Here is a 24,740-nt window from a genome sequence, read left to right on the forward strand (position 1 = left end):
GCTGTCTGACTTAACACACTCAGCACAATGTCCTCTAGGTCCATCCATATTGTGGCAGATGGCAAGATTTCATTCGTTTTTATGGCTGAATAACATTCCATTGTATATATGTACGACCTCTTCTTTCTCCATTTATCGATTCAGGGACACTCAGGTTGCCTTCATCTCTTGGCCATTGTAAATAATGCTGCAATGAACATATAAATGAGCATGTCTTCTTGAAGTAGTGTGTTAGGTTTCTTCAGATAAATACCCTGAAGTGGGATTAGTCGGTCCTTCTTTGTCTCTTGTTATAATCTTTAATGTTTTAAACTCTGTTTTGTCTGGTATAAGTATTTCTACCCCAGCTTTTTTGTTGTTTGTGTCCATTTTCATGAGCTATGTTTTCCAATCATGCTTTCAGTCTGTGTTTTTTGATCTGAAGTGAGTCTCTTGGAGGCAGCATGTGTAAGAGTCTTATTTTCTTACCCATTCAGCCCCCCTATATTTTAATTGGAGCATTCAATCCATTTACATTCAAAGCAATTGTTGATAGGTTTGTACTTATTGCCACTTTATTATTCATATTTTTATTTTTTTGTCTTAAAGAAGTCCCTCTAAGATTCTTTGTAACACTGATTTGTTAATGATGAACTCCTTTAGCTTTTTCTTCTCTGGGAAGCTCTTTATCTTGGTTGTAGGTCCTCGTTTTTCATCACTTTGAATCTTTCCTGCCAATCCCTTCTGGCCTGCAAAGTTTCTGTTGAGAAATCAACTGATAGTCTTATGGGAGCTCCCTTGTAGGTAAGTAACTGTTTTTCTCTTGCTGCTTTTAGGATTCTCTTTATAATGTGGATGTTGGTACACTCGGGGGCCCTTAAACTCTCCTCATTATTTTGGACTCTTTTTTCATTTTGCTGTTCTGTTTGGGTGTTTTCTGCTACCTTATCTTCCAAATCACTGATTCAATCCACTGCTTCATCTAATCTACTGTTGATTCTCTCTACTGTATTCTTTATTCTGTTATTATGTTCTTTATTTCTGACTGGTTCTTTTTTATGTTTTCTATCTCCATTTTTATGCTTCCTATCTCTTTGTTGTAGTTCTCCCTGAGATCACTGGGCATCCTTATAGCCAGTGTTTGGAACTCTGCATCTGGTAGATTGTTTTTTTCCATTTTGTCTAGTTATTTTCCTCAAGCTTTGTTCTGTTCTTTTATTTGGGAGATGTTTCTTTGTCTCCCCATTTTGGCTGCCTCCCTATGTTTGTTGCTATGTATTAGGTAGGGTTGCTCTGTGTCGTGGTCTTAGTAGAATGGCCTTATGTAATAGGTGTGCTATTGGGCTCAGTGGCACAGTCTCCCTGGTCACCTGAGTGGTACACTCCAGGTGTGTGCCTTGTGTAAGTTGTGCATTCCCTCCTCTTGTAGTTGAGCCTAGGTTGCTATTTGCATATCTATGGGAGGGATTGACTGTCAAGCTCATTGGTTGTGAGAGCTGGCCTTGACTACAGTGGAGGACTTGTGGTGCAGGGGCTGACCCTACAGAGCACAATCTGCCTCAGCAGGGCTCTGGTGCCTGTCCAATCCACCACTTAGGTGTGCTGTCCTTGGAGGCAGCTCAGTGATTCTTTGGCTTGTTTAGAAGCTGGCTACTGGTCGTGCCAGCCCCAGGGAACCTGCTGCAGGTTGAGTTCAGCCTCAGCCCATGCCTGTCCCAGGCCACTCGGCAGGAACCACAAAGCAATTCACAGATAATTGCCACCTGTACCATGCTTGGAATTGCCTTGACAGGCCAAGCTGTGAACCAAGGCTAGCTGGAGCTAGTGCCACACTTAGGGCTGCTCAGTCAGAGGTATGGGACATGCTCAAGCCAGATGCTGCTTGTCTGGGTTTTGCAAACTTTTGAGACACCCTAGGAAATTCTGTAGGATGAGCCATAGCAGATGATTTGTACAAAAAAGCCACTGGAAGCAGCTTGAGTCTGTCTGAAAGTTGGATGGGGTGGGATCTCGAATCATCAGGGCGTTGTGTATGAACGATGTTAGCCAACTTGATGGAGACTCGGATATGGTAGCTGACTGCGTCTGCATGCTGGGAAGGAGGGCTCAACAAAGAAACAATGGTTGCCTCCAGCTCCTCTGTCCAGGAAAAAGCTGACCCTCCAACTCAGTTTTCCCCCATACATCCCTGTCATCTCTCCAGCTGCTACCCCAGTTCTGGAGCTCAGATCCAGTGATTCCGTTGGTAAGTCTGTGCACAGTCCATTTAAGAGGAACGCCTGGGATTCCAGCCACCCTCCGTGGAAAAACAATTTCCACTGGTTTTCAGAACCAGAAATTATGGGGACTTCTCTCGCTGGCACTGGAACCCTGGGGGGGAGCCTGGTGTGGTGCTGGGACCCCTTGCTCCTTCAGGGGACCTCCACAGCCCAGATATACCCTGATTTTTAATGGTCACACGTGGTTGTAGGACCAGCTGGTTCCGCATGTCTGCCCCTCCAACCAGTCTTGAGGCACCTTCTTCTGTATGTCCTTAGTTGTAGGGCTTTGGTTCAGCAAAATGTCAGTTGTAATTCTGATGTAGTCATGAGAAGGTGAGCACTGCATTTACCTACTCTATCACCTTGACTGGATCTCTCTGTCTGTCTCTCTCTCTCTCTCACTTAACTTTTTATTGTGTCTCGCCCTAAGTATTCTGAGAACAGCTGGTTTATCAACCAAATTTTAGGGTTTGGTGATTTTTGTGAACTAACACAGTGAAAACAATAGTCACATCTCAGATTCCAGGCCAAAAAATTACTCAAGACTTAACACAGGCCATTGTGGTCTGCATGCAAATCCATTTGGTTGTACATTCTCCTTTTCTATAAAGTAGAGAGAGGCGTGTGCTAGTGACATTTGAATATACTGTGCCTCCCCACCCCCAATATTACACAACCAGTTCAATATTATAAATGCAGGTATTTAGGGTGCTAATAATAATAGTGGTAGGAGTAGCCATAGCTTATATGAATGCTGCTGAATGGTGTTCATTGATCTGTAGCTAACTGACTCAGAAATGGGAAATGAGCTTATTTTTGTTGGTGCTAAAGCTCCCAAAGCAAGACTTTCTGCAAACCTAGGTTTGGGTTTGAGATTTCAGATTAAGGTGCAGTCAGGGAATCTCACTCTTACCCGGTATTAATCAGGGTCCTGGTAGGAAAGAAAAGCACACTCAAAAGAGACCAATAAAAGATAACTTAATGAAGGGACGGACTGTGTAAAACTTTGGGGGAAGAGTTAAGGGAATTCTGGAGGGCTGGTGAAGGCCTTGGGCCTGGAAGTGTCAAGAAACTTTCGCTTGTGTCTTCAAGGGAGGAAATAGTACTAGGACTTGGTGGGAACTGTCTGTATGAGAGGCTTCCCTAGACTGTACCCCTCAAGAACTGGTCTTCAGGTGGAAGAGTGAGGCCACAGCCTACCCATGGCTGGCAGGGAAAAGCCAGGAGGATAAATACCTTAGTCTTTCTCTCTTCCTGTCCTTCCATCTTCTGCTGGTGGCTTGCACTGGCCAAACCCAGCTTAAAGCCAGAGGAGCCCAGTTGCTGCGGTCCATACAGCCCATCTCCCAGAGCGCAGGGCAGGGTGGAAAAGGTGCGGAGAGGAGTTGCAGGGGCACAGACCACCAATAAGCTAAAGATATGGACATGCCCAGAAGCTAATAAAGCAGGATGGCCAGACTTGTGATTTTAATCCTGTGGGCCTTTCTATTTGTTAAGCCCTATTATATGTCTGGAAATATGAACCAGGAGAAGCAGCAGCTCCTTTTTCCTGGGGATAGATCAGGGGTAGCATTGTTAGACAAAATGCAAGATGTCCAGTTAAAATTAAATTTCAGAAATAAGATAAACGATGATATATATATACATATATATATACATACACATTACATATACATATGTATATGTAATGTGTATGTGTATGTGTGTGTGTGTATATATGTGTGTGTGTGTATATATATATATATATGTATATATATATGGTATAAGTATGTCTCAAACATTGCGTGGTACATACTTATTCTAAAAAAAAAAGAAAAATGCTGTTTATCTGAAGTTCAGTTGTAACTGGGAATCCTATGTTTTTATTGGATAAATCTGGCAGTCCTAATTAGTGTGGAGAGGACTCTGCCAGTGTATCTATGTAATCCTGCCCCTCCCAGCGCCATCCTTCACTGCAGTTTGTTTAGTCAGAAGAAAGTGCTCTGGAAGTAGAATGTGCGATAGCATTTCCGAAACTGTGCTCTTGCAAAACCAGTATTTGAAATGTTAAGTATTAAAAAAAAAAAAAAAAAAGAAGAAGAACACTCTTTCATGCTCAAATAAGTAAGAAAAACACTGGGCTGAATAAAGTTAGAGTTCTCCCACCTTTAGGATTTCTCCTGGTATTTAATATTAACAAGCTTTGTGACACCAATAATAGTGTTTCCTTGCTTTATACAGAAACCATCACAGCAAACAGATAATAGGTCCAACATCCTTTTGTTCCACAGTGACCATAGGTTTCCACTGAAATGCAGTTTAAATTTAGCAAAGTCATTTTGGTGTCCATCATGTTAAAACAGAATTTTACCATTATATCTTTAAGGCTTAATTTACATTTACAAAGAGGTATTTTTATGTGATAGCATTCTGTTTAATAAGATGTTAGATTGTCCATTTGATCCTGCATGGTTTTGCTTAGCCTTAATATGAAGAATCAGTTAAAACCAAATTGTCATCCAAGGAGGGACAGTCCTAGATTTTTCAGAGAGAAAACGAGGATAAAACATGAGCTTCCTCTGCCTCACAAGGTTATTTTTGGAAAGAAATGAAGTGATGTTGTGAAAGGCTGCACAAAAAATTACTGTTTTGTACAAAGTTTTATTAATACACTCACAGTAAGGTTGGTGGGCTACACAGGTCTTACGGTTTTTCTCTCTTTCTAGTCATAGGTATTGTAGTTCATTTGCTGCCCAACCCATAGTTCTATCCTGTAGTGTGAAATGGGAGAAAAGAAGCACCATCATTTAGGATTAGAATCACCACCACCAATAACAGTGGCTTAAATAAGGTGGAAGTTTCTTTCTTTTCTGCTGTACAAGACTAGAATGTGGAGTTCTGGGCTGATAAAAGGTTCTGCTCAATTAAATATGCAACGCCTCAAATTCCTGTGCCATTGTTGAGGCATGTCTCTCATTGTCATGGTCCAAGATGGCTGCAGCCAGAGAAGGAAGGGACAGAAAAGAGGAGAGGCCAAAGAAGTGGGCCGTCTGTGCTGGAAACTTCCACAAATGCTTCCAGTTACATCCCTGAGATGGTTAATTTTAATTTTATGTCAACTTGACTGGGTCACAGAGTGCCTACATACCGTGTTTCCCTGAAAATAAGACCTAGCTGGACCATCAGCTCTAATGCGTCTTTTGGAGCAAAAATTAATATAAGACCCAGTATTATATTATATTATATTATTATGTTATACCCAGTATTATATTATATTATACCCAGTATTATATTATATTATATTAAAGACCCAGTCTTATATTATATTAAAATAAGACCAGGTCGTATATTAATTTTTGCTCCAAAAGACACATTAGAGCTGATGGTCCAGCTAGGTCTTATTTTTGGGGAAACACGGTATGTGGTCAAACATTCTGGACATGTCCCTGAGGGTGTTTATGCATGAGATTTACATGTAAATTGGTAGACTGAGTAAAGCAGATTGTCCTCCCTAAGGTGGGTGTGGGTGGGCCTCATCTAATCAATTGAAGGCCTGGATAGACCATAAAGCCAGACTTTCCTACAAGTAAGAGGGAACTCCTCCTGCCTGACTGCCTTTCGACATCAGTTATATCCTGACTTTAGTCTAGAACAGAAAGATTGGCTCTTTCTGGGTCTCAAGTCTGCTAGCCTTCGATAGGAACTACACCTTTAGCTTTCCTGAGAGCCCACCTTGCAGATGACAGATCTTGGGACTTACCAGCCTGCATAATCACATGACACAATTCCTTACAATGAATCTGTCTCTCTCCATTTTATTTATACACACACACACACACACACACACACACACATATATATATACACACACACGTATATACACACACATATATATACACACACACACACACACACACAAACACACATACATATATACACACACACATATATATATATATACACACACACACGTATATACACACACATATATATACACACACACACACACATACACAAACACACATATATATACACACACACACACGTATATACACACACATATATATACACACACACACGTATATACACACACATATATATACACACACACACACACACACACATATATATACACACACACACGTATATATACACACACACACACGTATATACACACACATATATATACACACACACACACACACACAACACACATATATATATACACACACACACATATATATATATACACACACACACGTATATACACACACATATATATACACACACACACACGTATATATACATATATAGCTCATATTGTTTCTTTTTTGTGGGGAGAACTGTGACTAACACAATCCGATTGCCTGGAACTTAGTATGGAAGGAGAGCGAGTATATGGAGCGAAATGTGTGCGGGTGCAAGTAGGAGATTCTGCCACAGGAGAGGAACTCAAACGCTTCAAGGTAGTTGTGAGTCAGCAGAGGTGTTGGTGCTGTCTTTCATTCTGGAAGCTGATCAGAGCACGGTCAGACCAGCAGGTCAGGCTCTCCATGTGTCAGATTGGGTAGCAGTGCCTTCAGCTGTCCTACCAAAAGAAATATCTTCTTGGAAGATATTAATCATATCCAAGCTCCTTCATTTTTCATATCTATCCACAATATGTTAAATACAAATATCTCTACAAATAGAAAGCTCTGTCACTTCATGCAGTGATGCACATTTGTGTTTATGCAGATGTGTGTGTATAAAAAATGGAAATAGAATATTCGGTCTGTCTTAAAGCCTTAAATGGAGGTAAGGGTGATTACTTTTATATAGCAGGTACTACCAGATTGTTGGCATTTTCTTTTTCCTACACCAGGTGAAGTCTGTCAAGGGTGAACGGTGACAAAGGAAGGTTTTGAAAATGATGCCAAATTATTTTACTCAGTTTCTAGAATGGGGATTTTGAAGCCATTTCATGGCTGGGGCCAGTGTCACCCCATTATTAGAGGTCTAGTCCTTGAGTTTAGAATCAGGTACCCAAGTTCTTGTAAGAGCTGCTAACAGAAACTTGTATCTCTTCTCAAGCTCTGTAGAGGACCAGCTATACAGAGCTCCTGATGGTTGTTGCTTAAAGTCATTCTTGCCTCTTGTTCTTTTCATCCTTGGGCAGAGCATGGGTGTATAGGGTCTCGATTTGGTTTGCTATTATTCTTGGATCCAAGCATAAGGCCATCAGACGAATCAATAGATGGAAAGTCGAATAAACATTTACTTTTGATTTATAATTGTTTGCCAAAGTTAAAGAAAGCTTTACTTAGTGTCAGGACCAATTGCATAATTTGCAAGGCCACATGCAAAATGAAAATTTGGGGCCCCCTATTTAAAAATTATTAAGAATTTCAAAATGGTGACAGTAGAGTTTTAAAGCCACAACAGGGTCCTTCTGAAGGCACACCCTACACAACTGCACAACTGGCACATCTGTGAAGCTAGCCCTGCTGAGCATTGTATGGTTAGCACGTTGATGTCCTGAAGTCCCCACAAAGCTCTCCCATAATCCCCTCTCCCAATATCCTGTAAGCTTTCCTTTCTTCTGAAATCTTTACTTTTGTATAACACTACCGGACATGAGAGGGTCTTATGAGAAAGAATTAATTGGCTTTATCTTAGATATTTTTTTTCCTTTTTATTCCTGAATATCAGCTCACAAATATTTCTGTCTCCTGACCGCCCCTAATATGACACAGTCCCTTAGGCAGCTTCATTGTTCTGTGTACATATGTGGCCAACATTCATGGGGTGTTTGTAGGGGATTCATTCCTATCAAATAAGCTAGAAAGAGTCCCCAAAGACCCTTGACATTGAATATGAAGAAATGGTGTATAAGAATGAAATTATCCACATGTAGTGGAGGGTGAACTAATTACCCAGGAAGATGGGATTTACCTGGATCATGAAAGATTTGTAAGGCAAATTAAAGGCAGGTTCATGTATTCTAATCAAAGTAGCTTCTGATTGCTTTATTTCTTGTGATATTGCATTAGTGAGGGATCTCCAGAGAAATATATACATATATAAATTATATATAGTTGGCTCATGTGACTATGAAGGCAGGCAAGTTCCAAGATTTTCAGGGTGAGTCAGTAAGTAAGCTGGAGACTCAGGAGAGCTGATAATGTATTTCCAGTCTGAGACTGAAAGCTTGAGAACCAAAGGAGCTGATGTGTCAATTTGATAACTTTCAGGTAGGAAGAGTTTTCTCTTACTTCTGGGAGGGTCAGCCTTTATGTTCTAATTATGAATGAGCCTTCAATGAATGAGTCTCACCCACAGCAGGGAGGGCCATAGGCTCTTTTTCTGTCTACTGATTTAAATCTTAATTTCATCTGAAAACACCTCCACAGAAGCACCCAGAATAATGTTTGACCAAGTATCTGGGCACCTTATGGCTGTCAAGTTGACACATAAAATTAACCATCACACATACCCTGTCATCACAAACTCTGTATAGTACTTAAAATTCCTGACTTTGCTTAGTACGCTGCTACCATTCGTATTTGTTCAATTCTACCACCTCACCGTAACTAAAGATTTAATTAGAACAAAAGGTAAATTCTTACATCAATAGTTTACTGAAGTGGTTGTTTTATATGTGAGCACAGCTAATGCTGCAAAAAAATGACTAAGAAGAGCTGATTAATACAAAGGACATTGGTTAAGAAGCACCTTTATTTAAATAGGGTTCACTTGAGAATGAACTAATCAGAAACAGTTTTGGAGACAAAGAGGAAAAACTGAGGGTTGCTAGATGGGCGGGGGGGGGGGTAAAGGGGAAGGTGAGGGGATTAGAAAACAATCAGTAACCACAAGATGGCCACGGGGTTTCAAAATTAATCTGGGGAACGTAATTTAGTGGTTACTAGAGGGTAAGGGGGTTGGAGGGTGGGAGATGAGGGTGAGGGGGATCAAATATATGGTGATGGAAGGAGAACTGACTCTGGGTGGTGAACACACTATGTAATTTATAGATGATGTATTACAGAATTGTACACCTGAAATCTATGTAATTTTACTAACAATTGTCACCCCAATAAATTAAAAAAAATAATAAAAAATAAATAAATAAATAGGGTTCACTTGAGAACTTCCTTCACTTTTTGCCCCTTTCACCTGGGATGTGATTTGATTTTCTCCTGTGTTTGCACTTTTCAAATTGGAGCCGTACAAATGTTATCATCACCGCTGCATGGCATATGGTTGGTTATGTAGGACATACAGAATGGGGGATGTGTGGAATTAGAAAGTACCTAAGGTTCCAGGCTTCAATTTCAGTGGGGCCACAACAGATGGAAGAAGTAAACAGAGAGGGGGAAAAAAAGAAAGAACCTTGGATGGAGCAGAGAGAGACTGAATGGTAGAAAGGTGAGGTGAGCTGAGGCAGCTGGTCCCTTTCCGCTCTAAATTTTGAAGAAGATGCTTAGATTATACCCAGGAGGGAAGAAATCAGCCTAGCGCTGATGTGGTAAGAGATAAAAGAGCTGTCATCCCTGAGTTCCTTGAGAAAAACTGTTAAGAAGTGGCTTGAGGCCTCAAAAGACAGTGGCATCCATGGATCTGAAGAAGCTGGAACTAAAAGGCAGATTTGATTCATTAATTAAATACATTAAGGCCGATAACGGTAAGCGTCGGTTCATGCTTTTCTCTCCGCCTGGAATGCCTTCTCTCTCTGCCATCACCTGGTTAAGTCCTGTTAATTGCTAGGTATACAATTATTACTAGCATTATTAATAATAATTATTGTTAATACTATTAATAGTATTATTAGATGTAGAATAATGATGCTATAACCATGATTAGGTATTATAGCCTAGCTGCTATTTCTTCTCCTCCTTTGCCCCCAGGACACTGGGTTTGGTGCCCTTCCCCTGTGTTCTCATCCACCTATTTTGGAACTTAGCATACTGATTGAAACTGCTTTATGACACGCCTCTTTTCCTGAATAAGTTGGGATTTCCTTGATGACAATGGTTGTGTCTTGTTTAAAGTTGTATCTTCAGAAGAGACTGCAGTGTGTGGGACCCCGCAGAAGTTTAATAGGTATTTGCTACCTGAAATACCCCGGCTCCTGCTCTCAGAGATATTTAAGACCCTCTGCTGCAGCATCAGGAAGGGTGCGGCAGATGTGCAGTGACACTTCCTGCCCTCAAAGAGCCTGCAGCAGGAAGAACACCTATGACCCATGGCATAATGCAAGACGGGTGACACAGCATGATACTGTAGCACAAGGAGGGAGAGTAGGGGTGCTCTGATTAATAAATAAAAACACAGGGTGCCCAATTAAATTTGAATTTCAGGTCAACAACCCATAGGGCATATACATCTCATGGAATATCCGGCACGCACCGATACTAAAAGTTATTAGTTCTTTATTAGAACTAGGATTTAACTGGGCCTTCTGTAGTTTCTCAATCCTGCAAGAGAGGAACGGCCTATAAGAAATTATTTGTGTTTTTTAGGGAGGTGGAGGTGGGGTACTAGAATACAGGAGATGATCCAGGAAAGATTTTATAGAAAAGATGAGAACTGGGTTGAGTTGCAAAGGATGCAAGCCAGAACATGAGAAAATACAGTTGCCATAGAAGATGTGTCAGGGAAAAAAGCAGGGGCAGGTTCAGAGACTGGATGAAATGTGGTTTGGCCAGTGTGAGAAGGTGTGAGCTGGGGTGGTGAGAAACCCAGCCAGATGGTTGGGCAGGACCTGGTAACTTTGACACGTGTCAAAGCCTCAGTCCCCTGAGCAGCCCTGCCCCTCTGCCTTGGCCAAACTTTGTGAACAGGCAGGACTAGATGTTTCTGCCTGGGCAAAAGTTTCATCACCCAGTTGAGCAGGGTTGGACATTAGTCTCTCTCTGTAAATAATGAAGACAAAATACCAGGAACATTTTGCAAGGGTCATGAATTGCTCAACCATTTGCATGTATTTATTTATTTTTTCCCAAACACTGGTGTCAAAACAGCATCTCTAGCCAAGTTGAGGAAAAAGTGAATACTAACGATGACTTATCCACACAAGAGGGGATGGCGTGGGAAATGCTAACACCTTCTAAGGTATCTGTAATTTCAGTTTTTTCCAGTTTTCTATTACAACATCAATCTAGCATCAAATAGTAAATATATAATGCTAAATAGCAAATATATAATGAAACAGACAAAAATAGCTTATTTATGACATAGGAAAGCGGTGGAAAAGCTTATATAACCTTATTGAGTTCTTATGATGCTCCAAGAGGCAACCTATATAATTTCTCTTGATCTTGATAACAATGCTATAATACGATTTATATCTGAGCATATACAATTGTATATACAATTGTAATATTGTATATCTGAGCATATACAATAATACTATAACTCTATGGTGTAAGTAGATACTCTAACAATTGTTATGTGAATTTTGCCGAGGTTCATGTGTTTATTTGCTCATGCATGACTACTCAACTCGCAATCAGTTATTTTGGAATTCAGATCTGATTTGACTCTAATATCTATGTTGTTGTTTCCATTACATCACACTTATAGACCCCTGGCTAAACAACAATTACTGAGAACTTACAGAATATACACGTGGGGACAAGTTGGAGAGAACATCTTATTCTGTCTTGTGGGCAACAGGGATGGCTTTGCAGGGGAGGCAATGAATGCTTGACAAAATTATCTCACCTTCTAATAAGATTAATAACAGGCAATGTGTGAAGAATACTTAGAAGTAAAAAAAGTATTGGTAGTTTTAAAAATTAGATATTTTAGTTGATTCTAAAAAGCTCTCATTAGTTTTCTGTCATCTTTTATTAAATGTTCCACATTGATGACATACACTTAATTTTTCATACTTGCTTCCCTTTTGTATTAAACACCCACTAACGTCATTAATCATATTTATTAAATCGTTATTATTTATAATTTCCAGCTACTTATATGATTATAGTTTGGTAGCTCTTTTATTAGAACACTACACATTTACATAGAAATATTTTTAAAATGTCTTTATAATTCTATAACCTACATGAGTGGTTATATAGTTGGGTTGACAAAATTCCTCCCACATAATTATTTCAATTATGTAAAATGTTACTTACATAACTGGAATGGGATTATAGTTGTTAAATAGTCAGTTCTGTAATTATGTAAGATTAAAGTAGGTAAAAAGAAAGGCCTGAAATTTTAGCAAACATATTCCCTAGAGAAAAGTTGACCAGTTCTATTTCTATATTTTTAAAAATACAACTTATAAAGATACAATATGAATAATCAAAATGTTTTTAATGTTTTGCTGTCTTGAAAAACATGAATCAAATTTTAATTTAAAACATCAAAGTGTGTTGGTCTTGAATACATTCTTGTGAAGTGAGATAATACTGCTGTCCTCTTTAACCGAAATCTGGCTTCCATGAAGCCCTCCAGACAGATATTATCCTTTTGGTTAACTTATTTGTATGTTGCCTTAGAAGCTTTCCAAGTTTTTCTAGTATAGAAAAAGCTATTTGAAAATGCTCAGGGCACTGCTCTTTATTCAGTAAGCTTAGGCTGGCATCTTTGACTGACTGATTTTCTAACCATAACTCTTCAGAAGCCACAGGAAGAAGGGTATAATTCTGGCCTTGGCTAGAAAATTTGCAAGGAAAACAATGTGTTTAAAGTTCACATGTGTTCCTTAGGGAGTTATATAAATTATAGAAATGAAAGGATAAGCTTTCAATGAGGATAACATTATGAATTTCATATATTATAAAATGAACATGTATCCAACATTTTATTTAACTCAGGAATTAATGAGGGACCAATAGGTATTACAAGCAGTTCAAAAGAGAATCGCACATTTACTGTCAGATAAAGAATGTGAAATGAATTTACAAATAGAGGCAAAACTGATAAAACTGGTCAACATCCACAAGAACACAATTTGCATTTTTATGAGCAGGAATTATCTGCATTACAATCAATTTTCTTCTCACTAACATCTGTATACAAAATGTTGTGAAATAGCCTAGTTAGAGGCAAACAAAGGCATTGGTACCCCAGAAGCATGAGCTAGAAAGGACACTGCGTGAATTTCAGTCTTTCACATTTTTTTTCCTCGTATATTTTTTTCTTTAAAGGGTGCTTCTGGTGCAGGTAATATCATTGTATTTATAAATAATTCAATATCCATAATTTAATTAGTGAATAAAATTAGTTGGTGGGGGCTCAATGATTCACATCCAGGAATTTGGCATGGAAATTCATTTTGGATAATAACAAAACCTAAGGATTCTTTTGAGGGTCTAGCATTAACTAATTATACTTTGACACAAAAATGGAAATATAATTCTATTTTCTGTACATGGTCCATGAAATACAACGTAAGCATTCTGAAGGATTTGGATCAGTCCTTCAAATGCCAGCAGTCTCCATCACTCACAGATCCACTTCTATGATAATAACAATGATAATAACAGCAATAATGGTAAAAACCAGGACAGGCAAGTCTTACTGATCCCTTAAATGTTCCAGGCACTGTGTTTTACTGATAATAATTTCGGTGTTTTACCTATAATTTTTAAAATTTAATTTTCATAATACCACATACAGTGAATCTAATTATGCCTATTTTATGGAATAGCAATTCATGTCTTCCTCACTGTATATCCCTCTTTTTAAAAAGAAGAAAAAAATAAGCGAACCTGTTTCACAAAATTACCTGAATTATGCTATTTCAGAAGTAGCATGTTTCAGCACACTAAACAATAATTCCGTTTTGGCTATGGTTTTATTAACAGCGTGGCTTCTTTCTCTTCTGTTCAAAGTCGTGGATACCGTTATATAATTGCTGATTTTTAATCTCTGTGTAATGGTTCGAGAAATCTCTCAAGATATAAAAATCTCAGTGATTCCTCTTTTTAGGAGTGGAGAGACCCAGAAAGGACTTGAGTGTTTTGCTTTAAAAGACAGATTTACAGTCTGGAACTGTTGGCTTCTAGCCATTCCCACAGAAAATGTCAGAAGGACTAATGGAATTAAAATACAAAACAAACATTGTTGGGGAACTGAGATACTATGTAGACTACCCATATTGAAAAGCTAATTTATGTTCACACTAATTCTTTTCTTTGTACTCCTCTCTACTCTTTTTACTCCTCTCTCCGTTCTCTATTTTGGCTTTGTATAATTGAAGAGTCATTTAGTACCTGACCACAAAAAAAAAAAAAGAAAGACAGAAATATGCTGAGTTTGACTTCTTTTTTGCATACATTAGGGAACTAATTTTAGTATGGGTTGTATTTATTTTACAGATGACTCTTTCTTGTTGTCCTGTAGTTACAGTTCTACACCCTATCTTGCTCTATGTTCTTATTTCCCTTCTTTGCACTATGGCAAAAGGAAAACAAAAAACAATCACTACACCAAGGGCGGCCCGGAATAAAGATGGCTTCCCCCAGGGCTGACTGTGAGCTTTCTCCACCCCACCGATGGAAAGTGTTAGAATAAGGAAGTAGCAGGAGTCATTACTATTGCCACACCCTCAGGAAAACCCCTTTTCCATCTTTCTCTTGTGCTCTTTCTACCCAACGCCCTGGGTCACAGGAGGCAAGTGTTCAGAACATATATTCAGTAGTTTCCTGTGGAAATGCAGTATCAATTTGATTAAAAACAACAATAGGAAAAAGGACACATAAAAAATCTTTGAAGAGCAGAAGAATAGGTCTGATCTAAACATTTGTTTACAAGCTCGTTGTTAGGAAGGGCAAATGCAGTTTCCGTTTCTTACTACATATCCTCTATGATCCTTAGGAGGACTCCTAGATCAGCCCACCCAAGCATATCCTACCTCCAAGTGGCTGAAATACGTGTAGTGTTGTTTCTGTGGGGAAGATACATTCTGCTTTCCAATTTGGTTACCAGGGACATGTTCTCCCACCCTTTGCTGTGGTTCTAACAGCTGGTAGGAGACAACCTTCTTCACAGTTGACTATGGGAATAGGTTTTATCCTGGAAATAATCTTGTTATAGAGATAGGACTCAGAAGGGGTTGGGGGGGAAGACACTGATTCCTATTATAGAGAAGAGGTGATTTGGGTAACTGACTGGGATTCATGTTCACAGATCAGAAGAATTAACATGTTAAAATGTGCATACTACCCAAAGTCATCTGTAGATTCAGTGACATCTCTATCAAAATTCCAATACGTTTTTTCCCCCCACAGAAATAGAAAAAAATAACCCTAAAATTTTTATGGAACCAAAGACCTTGAGTAGCCAAAGCAATCCAAGCGAAAAACAAAGCTGGAGGTATCACACTTCCTGATACCAAACTATCAGACAAAGCTATAGTAATCAAAACAGTATGGTACTGGTGTAAAAATAGACACATAGAGCAATGAAACAGAATGGAAAGAGTCCAGAAATAAACACTTGTGTAGGCGGTCAAATCACATTTGACAAGGGAGTCAAGACTCAGTGGGGAAAGGAAAGTCTCTTCAATAAATGGTGCTCTTTCTGGTGTTTTCTATAATAGCCATTCTTTACTCAGCCCCATCTGACTCACTGATGTTAAGGAGATCATTATTTCTAACCTGATGTCTTGGTCACCTTTGAAAAAAAGTCTTATGAGTGACTTACACCTAACTATAAGTCACCGATTACACTGTCCAAAGTAGTATCTATGAACTTAAGAACCAATGAGACCTCAGAACTGGTATTAAAAAACTCACTGTTCTCAGTAGAGGGAAGCTTTTGCAGGGGGTGTTAAAGGTTTACTATGACAAAAGCATTATGTGTAGTCAATTCCCTCCAAGAGTCATAGTGTACATTTGTATTAAAGGCTCTTAGAGTCTTGTAGTTGTGCTTAACTCAGGGTTTTCCAGACTTCTTTGAGCATGGGTCATCTTTATCACTGGTGTATCTAATCCCATCCAGTTTGGGAAAGACAAGTGTAGAAGTTTTGAGATGATCTATAAGACCAGATATTTCACAGAATCCTATTTCATTCGTTTATGATCAAATGAAATAAAACACGTGGAGGCCAGTCTTAGATAACAAAGCATCAGTATAAATGTGAGTTATTTTCTGATAATGGCAATTGAGTCAACACAGCTTTGTTACTCAAAATGTGGTGTATGGAAAGCACAGCATCACGTTACTTAGGAGTCTGGTATAAATACAGAATCTCGGGTCCTAATCCAGCTTTATTCCATCAAAAGCTGCATATGGACAAGATGTGATTCCTATGCACTTTAAAGTCTGAAAAGCACTGACTGTAACATGTACATCCTTACTCTTTCTGGTTTAGGCTCATTCCTACTACTTCTTTCTCTCACTGCTGACTCCATCTTGAATTTCTTGCAATGTTTCCCTTCCCAGAAATTAACTTCACTGTCCAATTCAGTCTAAACGTTTGTTCCTCTTTCCCTTCTCTAAATTCTAATATCCTATGTGGTTTATTTATACCAATATTATATTTGGAAAAATTATAAGAAGACTGTAGTAGATTTTAGAAAAGGAATAACATTCCCTAAATTATTGAACACTGTCAATTCGTCTTCTAAATTCAGTTTCTCTAAGTCTTTCTTTAATTGTAAGAAACACTGTGTGTGTGTGTGTAGGGTGTGTAGGGTGTATTAATGACCTTGTTCCATTTTAAGGAGGTTCCTAAGAGTTAAAAATATAAATTCTGTATATATGAAAAATAACATTCTTTATCACAATAATTTATATTCAGAAGTCTACTTATCAGAATCATGTAGTGGTAGCCACAGTAAACATCATATAAGCATATATACAGAATGACCCTGCAAGGTTATTTCCCTATGGGCTTCACTGCTCCAGGATGGGATCGAGGTATTGCCCTGTTGGTGGCCATATTGCGTGTAAAGGGATGATATCTTTTTAGTCTCCTTATAATCCACTGAAAAAAAATTTTAAATCTTAATGAGAATCTGCAAGTTAAATACAGATTTTTTTTTCCTACTCCAGGCATATTAAATACTGTATTTTGGTTAGACACTAGATAAAATTTCTGAGATTGGAACATGTCTTCACTAGACAGTGAATGTGGTTCTTGATGACTCAGTCCTCCAAGTCTTTCCAGAAGAAGCAGTTAGAAAACAATTTAAATTCTGACAAAGATTTATTCATCTTGTTCTTTATAGGGGAAGAAGAGCAGTATAGTGAAATCTAACATATTCAAAATTCATACTTGTTTTTTGTTCCAAGCGAATAACAAAGTCTCTAGGTTTTTTTCAGCCTCTGAGATGAGAGAATTCCAAAAATGTTCCTTAAAGTTGTCTTCTTCAATACTCACACTAATATTGATCCATGTCAGCAAATGGCACAGCCTTAATATATTAAAATATGTATCATGGAAAAGGGAAGTGAAAATTACAAATATGGGGAAAGAATGTGATGCAAAGAAATACACTGTGTTTAGTGAAGAAACCATGAAAACTTCTGAGAAAAAGTTAAATGTGTGAGGTCACTAACTTAACATATTAAATCCCCAGTACTGAATTTTTATGGTTTGCTAGCAATCTGAAAGACATAGGAAAAAGTTTTGCAACTCTGGATTTCTGCCTGTCTTTTGGCCCAAATAAGACCGTTTAAAAATAAAGTTTGAAGAGAACATGACCTGTCTTTATAATTAGGAATAATATCCTGTTCTTACAAGCTTCTGATATCACATACCTTCATACTTTACAAAAGCTCAATTTCACTTAGGATTAGAATATTAAGAATCTAGTCACATAGAAAAAGCAGGAGTTGTTTTCTCAGTGTCAAAAATGGTTGGCTAGCATTGTCCAATAGAACTTTCTATAATGATGAAACTCTTCCATATCTACACAATCCAATATGGTAGCCATTAGCTACATGTGACTATCAACCACTTGAACTCTGGCTAATGTGATTGAGAAATTGAATATTTAATTTTTTAAATTTATTTTTAAAAATTGAAATATAATTGACATATACCATTGTATTAGTTTTAGGTGTATAACATAATGATTTGATATATGTATGTATTGTAAAATGATTACTACAATAAGTTCAGCTAATATCCATCCATTTTTTTTCTTGTGATGAGAATTTTTAAAATCTACTCTCTTAGCAACTTTCAAATATACAATACCGCATTGTTAAGTACAGTCATGCTATACATTACATCCTCAGGACTTATTCATCTTATAACTAGAAGTTTGTACCTTTTGACCACTTTCACCCAGTTTCTTGCCCCCCTCTCCTACACACACTCCAATGCCTCTGTCCACCACCAATCTGTTCTCTGTATTAATGAGTTTTTTGTTAAGACTTCACATATAAGCGATCATTGTCTTTCTCTGTCTGACTTATTTGACTTAGCATAATGCCTTCATCCATGTTGTCACAAATGTCAGGCTTTCCTTCTTTTCTATGGCTGAGTATTGTGTATATACTCCATTGTGTATATATACCACATTTTTTTTGTCCATTCGTCTGACGATGGACACTTAGGTTGCGTTCATGTCCTGGCTATTATGAATAATACTGCAGTGAACATGAGGGTGCAGATAGCTTTTTGAGACAGTGATTTTATTTTCTTTGGATAAATACTCAGAAATGGGATTGCTGGATCATGTGGTAGTTTTATTTTAATTTTTTTAAGCCTTAATTCATTTCAGTTTAGATAACTCCATGCGGCCAGTGGCCACCGCGTCAGACAATGCAGCCCTAGGGATATTTTCTTTCCACTGGTAAAATATTTCTTTCCCATTGGAATGTGGGAAAGTTTATCTCTGATAAACCCTGCCCTGCTGTTCTTTCCCCTTTTTGGTACTATCCCACCTTCCTACCCCCTGCCACCCCTGCCTCTGTCAAACAGAGACACAAATGCACAAACCCACAGACACACACATTCACAGAACCTACATCTGGAAAAACAAGCCCTTTGTCTTCATGTTTATTCTGTTTGTTCTGTGGCTGTATTTCTAGAACATATTAGCCATTTAAATCTTCCAGTGTACTGTCTCATGCTCAGGATCTTTCCTGCCTCCTAAACCCTGACAAGATTTGTGGTCTTTTGTCCTAGGCCCTTCCATTTTACTTTTCACTTGCGAGTCGGGAGAAAAATAATTCCTGCTAGTGTTCTTGGTGAAAGGAAAGACATTAACATGTGATACCTCTCAGGTGCCAACCGTACACACCTGCCCAGTAAATGGCCTTTGGAAATTTACTGTGCTAACCCACAGCAGCGTCTCTCATGACCGGAATTCAAGGCTCTGTAGTGGCTGGCAGGAGAGGTACTTTAGGAGCTTAGAACTTTCTTTGTTCTCTTTAGTTCACACCATGTAGACAAGTTTACAAATAATTTCTTCCAGCGGTTTTTTTTTATTTTATATTGGATTGGTTTGGGGGGGGGCGCAGCCAAAAATGAGACAGAAAAAGTTTTATTTTATACCCATTATTTCAATAACGGATATTGTCCAGATTTTTACACATTAAAAAAAAACATGATGTTTCAATTTTTTTGCAAGTAGAACTATTTATCAGTAAGTTATAAAGGGCTTCTAAAATATGACTAGAGTTTCATGGAGACAAAATCTTCAATTTACACAAGTTGTATAATAAAGCTTTTCATTCTTTCCTTCCTCTTCATTAGTACTTAAATAGCAAGTATTACGAAGTAAACTATGCAAACTACATAATGTACAAGACATCCCCCACCCTCTTACAGCCTTTAGTAGGTATCCATTATCGCAGTAAAGATTGTTACAGAAGAAATGCAAAGAGAATCAAATTTTGGTTGTTGACTGCCAAAACAGTCTCTTCAATCCTCCCAGTTTCCTTTCAGTCCTTTCACTGGCTAACTTCTATTCATCCTTTGTTACTTGGCTATGGTCTGGTGTCTACAGAATGCCTTCTCCAGTTTCCCGTAACTTCTCCTCTTATTTTGCCTTCATAATGTCAGAGCATACTTTTTTCGCAGTATTTAACATACCTCGAAATTACCCATGTTACCTCTTTCTCAGCCCTTAAAATGTTCTTGGCAGGAGCCTTGTCTTATTCATCTTTGTACTCCTCTCCTGCAGTGTCTACTTCAATGCCTCCCACATAGTAGGTCCTCAATAAATTTTTATTGGCTAGAAAATAGGGAGGATCGAAAAATATTCCTAATCACATTCTGAAGGCAAAAAAACTCAGAGTAACTCGGTGTGGGCAAACTCTTTTGGTAAATGGCCAGATAGCAAATATTTTATGCTCTGCAAGCCATTGGTCTCTTTCACAACTACTCAACTCTGCCATTGTAACAGGAAGTAGTCATAGACAATACATAAATGATTCGGTATGGCTGTGATCCAATGCAACTTTATTTATAAAAACAGATGGTACCAAGCTTTTGCCTGAGGGATCCAGATCCTGCATGAAACTGAGAGTTGTTGACTGGCTTGACTTCATTCCACACCTAGAATTTATTTGTGTATGGCTGTTCTTCCTCAGAACTCAACGTATTTTTACATATTTGCATGAAACTGTATGATGCTGGAATAGTAATCTTCTAATTTAATGGCCAAGATTTGATGTCTAATCAAAGATAGATCATTTACAACCAAGAGGTTAGCTTCCTCACGAAGAGAAAGCAATTTAAGTTCCACTAACTCTAATGTACTTGTTAATGGGAAGATACAATTAATACCAGTTGTTTAAGAAAATAGTACATTCTTAACAATAATCTGCTCCCCTAGGGTCTCCCAGGTCACCAAGAGAATGGACACTTTAATGGACAAGAATTATGTACCTAATAAAATTGTAACACTGGCCCGGCTTGTCAAAGGAAGTGCTCATTATTCACGGTTTTATATTTCTCGGAGTCTTCCTGCTTGCCTCCATTTCTTGACATAAATGGCATCCTGTGTCCTCACAGCCTTCCCTGTGGTCCAAGCTGGATCTGTACCTATCTGGCTGTCTTTACCAGGGCTAAGATGTGGATGTGGAGGACAGACTCCAATATCTCTAAGTTCCCATCCGGTCCTCAAATCTATAAGCTTCGTCCCCCTCTCCAAATGCCTCTTTTCCACCCCAGCCCAGCTCTGCCTTGGCACATTTCCTAAGTTTCAAATTAGCTGTTCCTTCTCTGAACTCCAATTGCCTCTTGAGGCCACAGCACATGTGGCAGGGCTATCTTGAATATTAATCTGATTTCTGTGTATTCCCCTGTCCTTCTGTGTCTTACCTTTACATGAACCCAGGAGCACCCCAGACTCTAATTAAACACCTACTTACTATTATTACATTAAAAACTCCCTGAGGATCAAGTTTTATTCTTCGCTTATTGCACATGATGATTCATATGACAGGATATCATCAAGAGATGAAGTTTGCGGGAAGCCTTTCCTGAAATTTCATCATATTAATGTCACATTTATGAGTCCTGGCAGTTACAAAAGTTCTCCTGCATTGAATGTTCTTATTCTTCCTTCAAGATTCAACTCAAATGACCCTTTTTCTGTAATGCCTTTGTCAGCATCCCTCTGCCCCAGCCTCCTCACATCTGTTCATACCCCTCTTACACACATCACAGTGTGTAAGGATTATTTATTTACATGTCTGATTCTCCTGCTAGTTTATGGGCATTTGGAGGAGAAAGACAAAGAGCTCACATTTTGTTCATCTCTGGATCCCCAACATTTCCACCATCTGACAGCATAAATACTCCATGTGTGTTAAAGCTGGGAAAAGTCCTTCTGTTTCTGGGATTCTGCTGGTGTTTGCAGGGCAATCAAAGTTTGGAACTCTGGTAAGTGTATATGAATGCTCCTCGGCCTGTAAATGCAGCTTGAAACTAAAGACATTTGGTCTACTATAAAAATCTCTGAGTGGTCTCTATTCCTCCATTCTTGTCTCCTTTCAATCATTCTGCAATTACTGGCAAGAAGAACACTCTAAAACAAATCTGTTCATTACTTTCTTGGTCAAAACTTTTCAAAATCTTCCCCTTGCTAAGGCCTTGGGAAGCAATTAGATCATGAGTTAAGGGATAAAGTTAAACTTTTTTTGGATGGCATCCAGAACCTTCCATAACTCAATCCTGTCTACCTTTCAGGACTTATCTTTTCACGCATCTTTTCCGTTCTTTCCCATACCCCACCACCAATACACACAACTACCCCATACTCGTCTACTCCCCACCCGACCTACCCACTGTAGAGATGCTGAGTTTCAATTATTTACCTAAATGGACCAAGCTGCAGTAACCTCTGCTCTTGGTCTCTTTCAGCTTCATCCTGTTCTCTCGTTGTTGTTTCTATTCCTTCTTTTATCTCCTTGGTGATTTAAACCTTATCAGTCGTGCTCAGGCCTATTATATCTAGTTTTTGTGATGTGAATTCCCCATTTGTTATGTTTACTGACTCTCCTGATGGTGGATTGTTTCCTAGTGTGTCTCCATGTATATGTTTTAGTTTTGTTCATTTTACTGTGGGATCATCTTCAGTCAGGGTTGATTGTTCCGCCATGGAAGTAGTGCCCTAGGTAGTAGAAATACCAGTTTTGCCAGTTTGCCAGTGGTTTCATGGGTCCTAGACTGGTTTTATGGTAATGTCTTAGCTTGGGATTTTGATACCATTGGGAAAATATAAAATGGGTCCTCATACGCATGTGTGCCTGAAGTTTGTGGTTTTCATTTTTTTCCCCACACTGAGTTCCAGGCAGATAGTAAGCTTCTTTATTACTTCTCTGGGCTTTTGGTAGAGTATCTATAGTTCCTCTTTCATAGATGGGCCTGGCTAAGTGCAGGGGTCTGGGTTCCAGGTCTCTACCTCACATGGGCTGTGTCCATTTTCTTTTCTTACCTGGACATTGAAACTCAGCTTTTATCCAGCATGTGAAAGAATCTGTGTCATTTTTGTCCACTAGGTTGCTGGAGGGTCTCTGTTTTACTTTTTACCCCTTGAGGTTGTCCTCATGTCCTCTTTTACATATCATGCTCTGTCCTCAAACCAACCCAGACCCCAGGGGAACCTTGCTCATCTTTCAGTACTCAGCTCAAGCATCCCTTCCTCAATGGAGCTTTTCCTAATCTTTCTCCAGGGTGGAATTCATCTTTCCCTCATTCTTACCTCCTCTGTGCACTGTTCATTCTTCTACCACAAGGCTTGTGACATTGGTCTGCTTAGTAATGTACATGACTCTCTTTTCTTCCCTGAAGATTATATTTTATTTATCTTTGTGTCCTCGGGGACCTGCATTCTGTATGTGTATATATGTGTGTGTGTATATATACATATACACACACACACACATATATGTGTGTATATATATAATTCCTCCTGCATTGAGTGGTCTTACTCTTCTTTCAAGAGTCAACTCATCTGTCCCTTTCAACACCCCTCTGCCCCAGCCTCCATATAGATACATTTTATATATACACATATACACACACATATATATATCCATTTTATATATATATATATATATATATATAATATATATCATCATACATATATAAATGAATGAATAAACACAAAGTGAGTGAAGAAATAAGGAATAATGGAATTTAATAATCCACCTGTTTTTCCCTTTATGCCAGGTTTCCATAGTAGGCTACATCTATAAAGATATTAAGAAGATCAAATATAAACAAAGAATTTTATCCTGATAAGTGAAATATGAGATGTGCAATGAAAATAATAACAGCAATTACAGATAGTTCTAATATGAGGCAGACACATGAAATTCACACATTCCATTTGTACAACAAGCTTTTGAGGTAGATACTTGCACAGATAGTGAAACTGAGTCACCAAAAGGCCAACTTGACCAAGCTCATAAGTGGCAGAGCTAGGATTTGAGCTCAGCTAGTCTGGCTCCAGAGACCACACTTATAACCAAACTTATCCTGTCAATATTAATGAAGGAGACATAATGAAGTTTCTGTACCCTTGATTATGATTTTAAAAGCAATTATTTGTAAGTCCAAAATAAGTAGTTGTTTTCTAATGACTGTGCAGGGTCTTCTTAAGACCTTGCTATGTGGGGTCCTCACCCAGTAAATCATGTCTATATTTAACTGAATGCCTTAAAAATCCTTCCACAATTGAATCTAGATCTCAGATGTTGCTGTTTAAACACTGGCCTTCCTTTTTGTTTTGTTCCTTATTCATAGTTGACCAAAATGAAACAAAACAAAAAACAGGAACAAAAAACAGAAACAAAATACAGCAATCTTCTCCTTATCTTCCTGGAACAAAAACTGAGGGTTTACTATATCCCTTTTCTTTGGAATCCCGAAAGCACCTACCAATATTTTGGACATACTGATACAAATGCATCATGGCCCTTACTCTTCTCTTCGTCACTGACCAACACGTTAAGAATCAAGACACACTGTAGCCAAGCAATGGGCTCCGCTGATGCAGCCATCCTGGCATTCATACTATCTGCGAGTTATTACCACAATACTTATCGTTGTGGATACAGACACCTAGTTATTTCTGCATTGCCAATATGATCTCATCTCTTAGCTAAATT

The 24,740-nt window shown here is 38.5% G+C and overlaps 1 long non-coding RNA gene across 1 annotated transcript in view; it reads left to right on the plus strand.

The window, feature by feature from the left end:
- The first annotated feature begins 11,266 nt into the window (after positions 1-11,266).
- The window catches only part of LOC117031751 (uncharacterized), a 53,942-nt gene continuing 40,468 nt past the window's right edge, over positions 11,267-24,740 (plus strand). Inside the window, exon 1 of the long non-coding RNA XR_004424608.1 lies at positions 11,267-11,315. This is a non-coding gene — a long non-coding RNA (uncharacterized LOC117031751). The remainder of the gene's footprint in view (positions 11,316-24,740) is intronic.

Source organism: Rhinolophus ferrumequinum, chromosome 2 (assembly GCF_004115265.2).
Source record: "Rhinolophus ferrumequinum isolate MPI-CBG mRhiFer1 chromosome 2, mRhiFer1_v1.p, whole genome shotgun sequence".
Lineage (NCBI taxonomy): Eukaryota > Metazoa > Chordata > Mammalia > Chiroptera > Rhinolophidae > Rhinolophus > Rhinolophus ferrumequinum.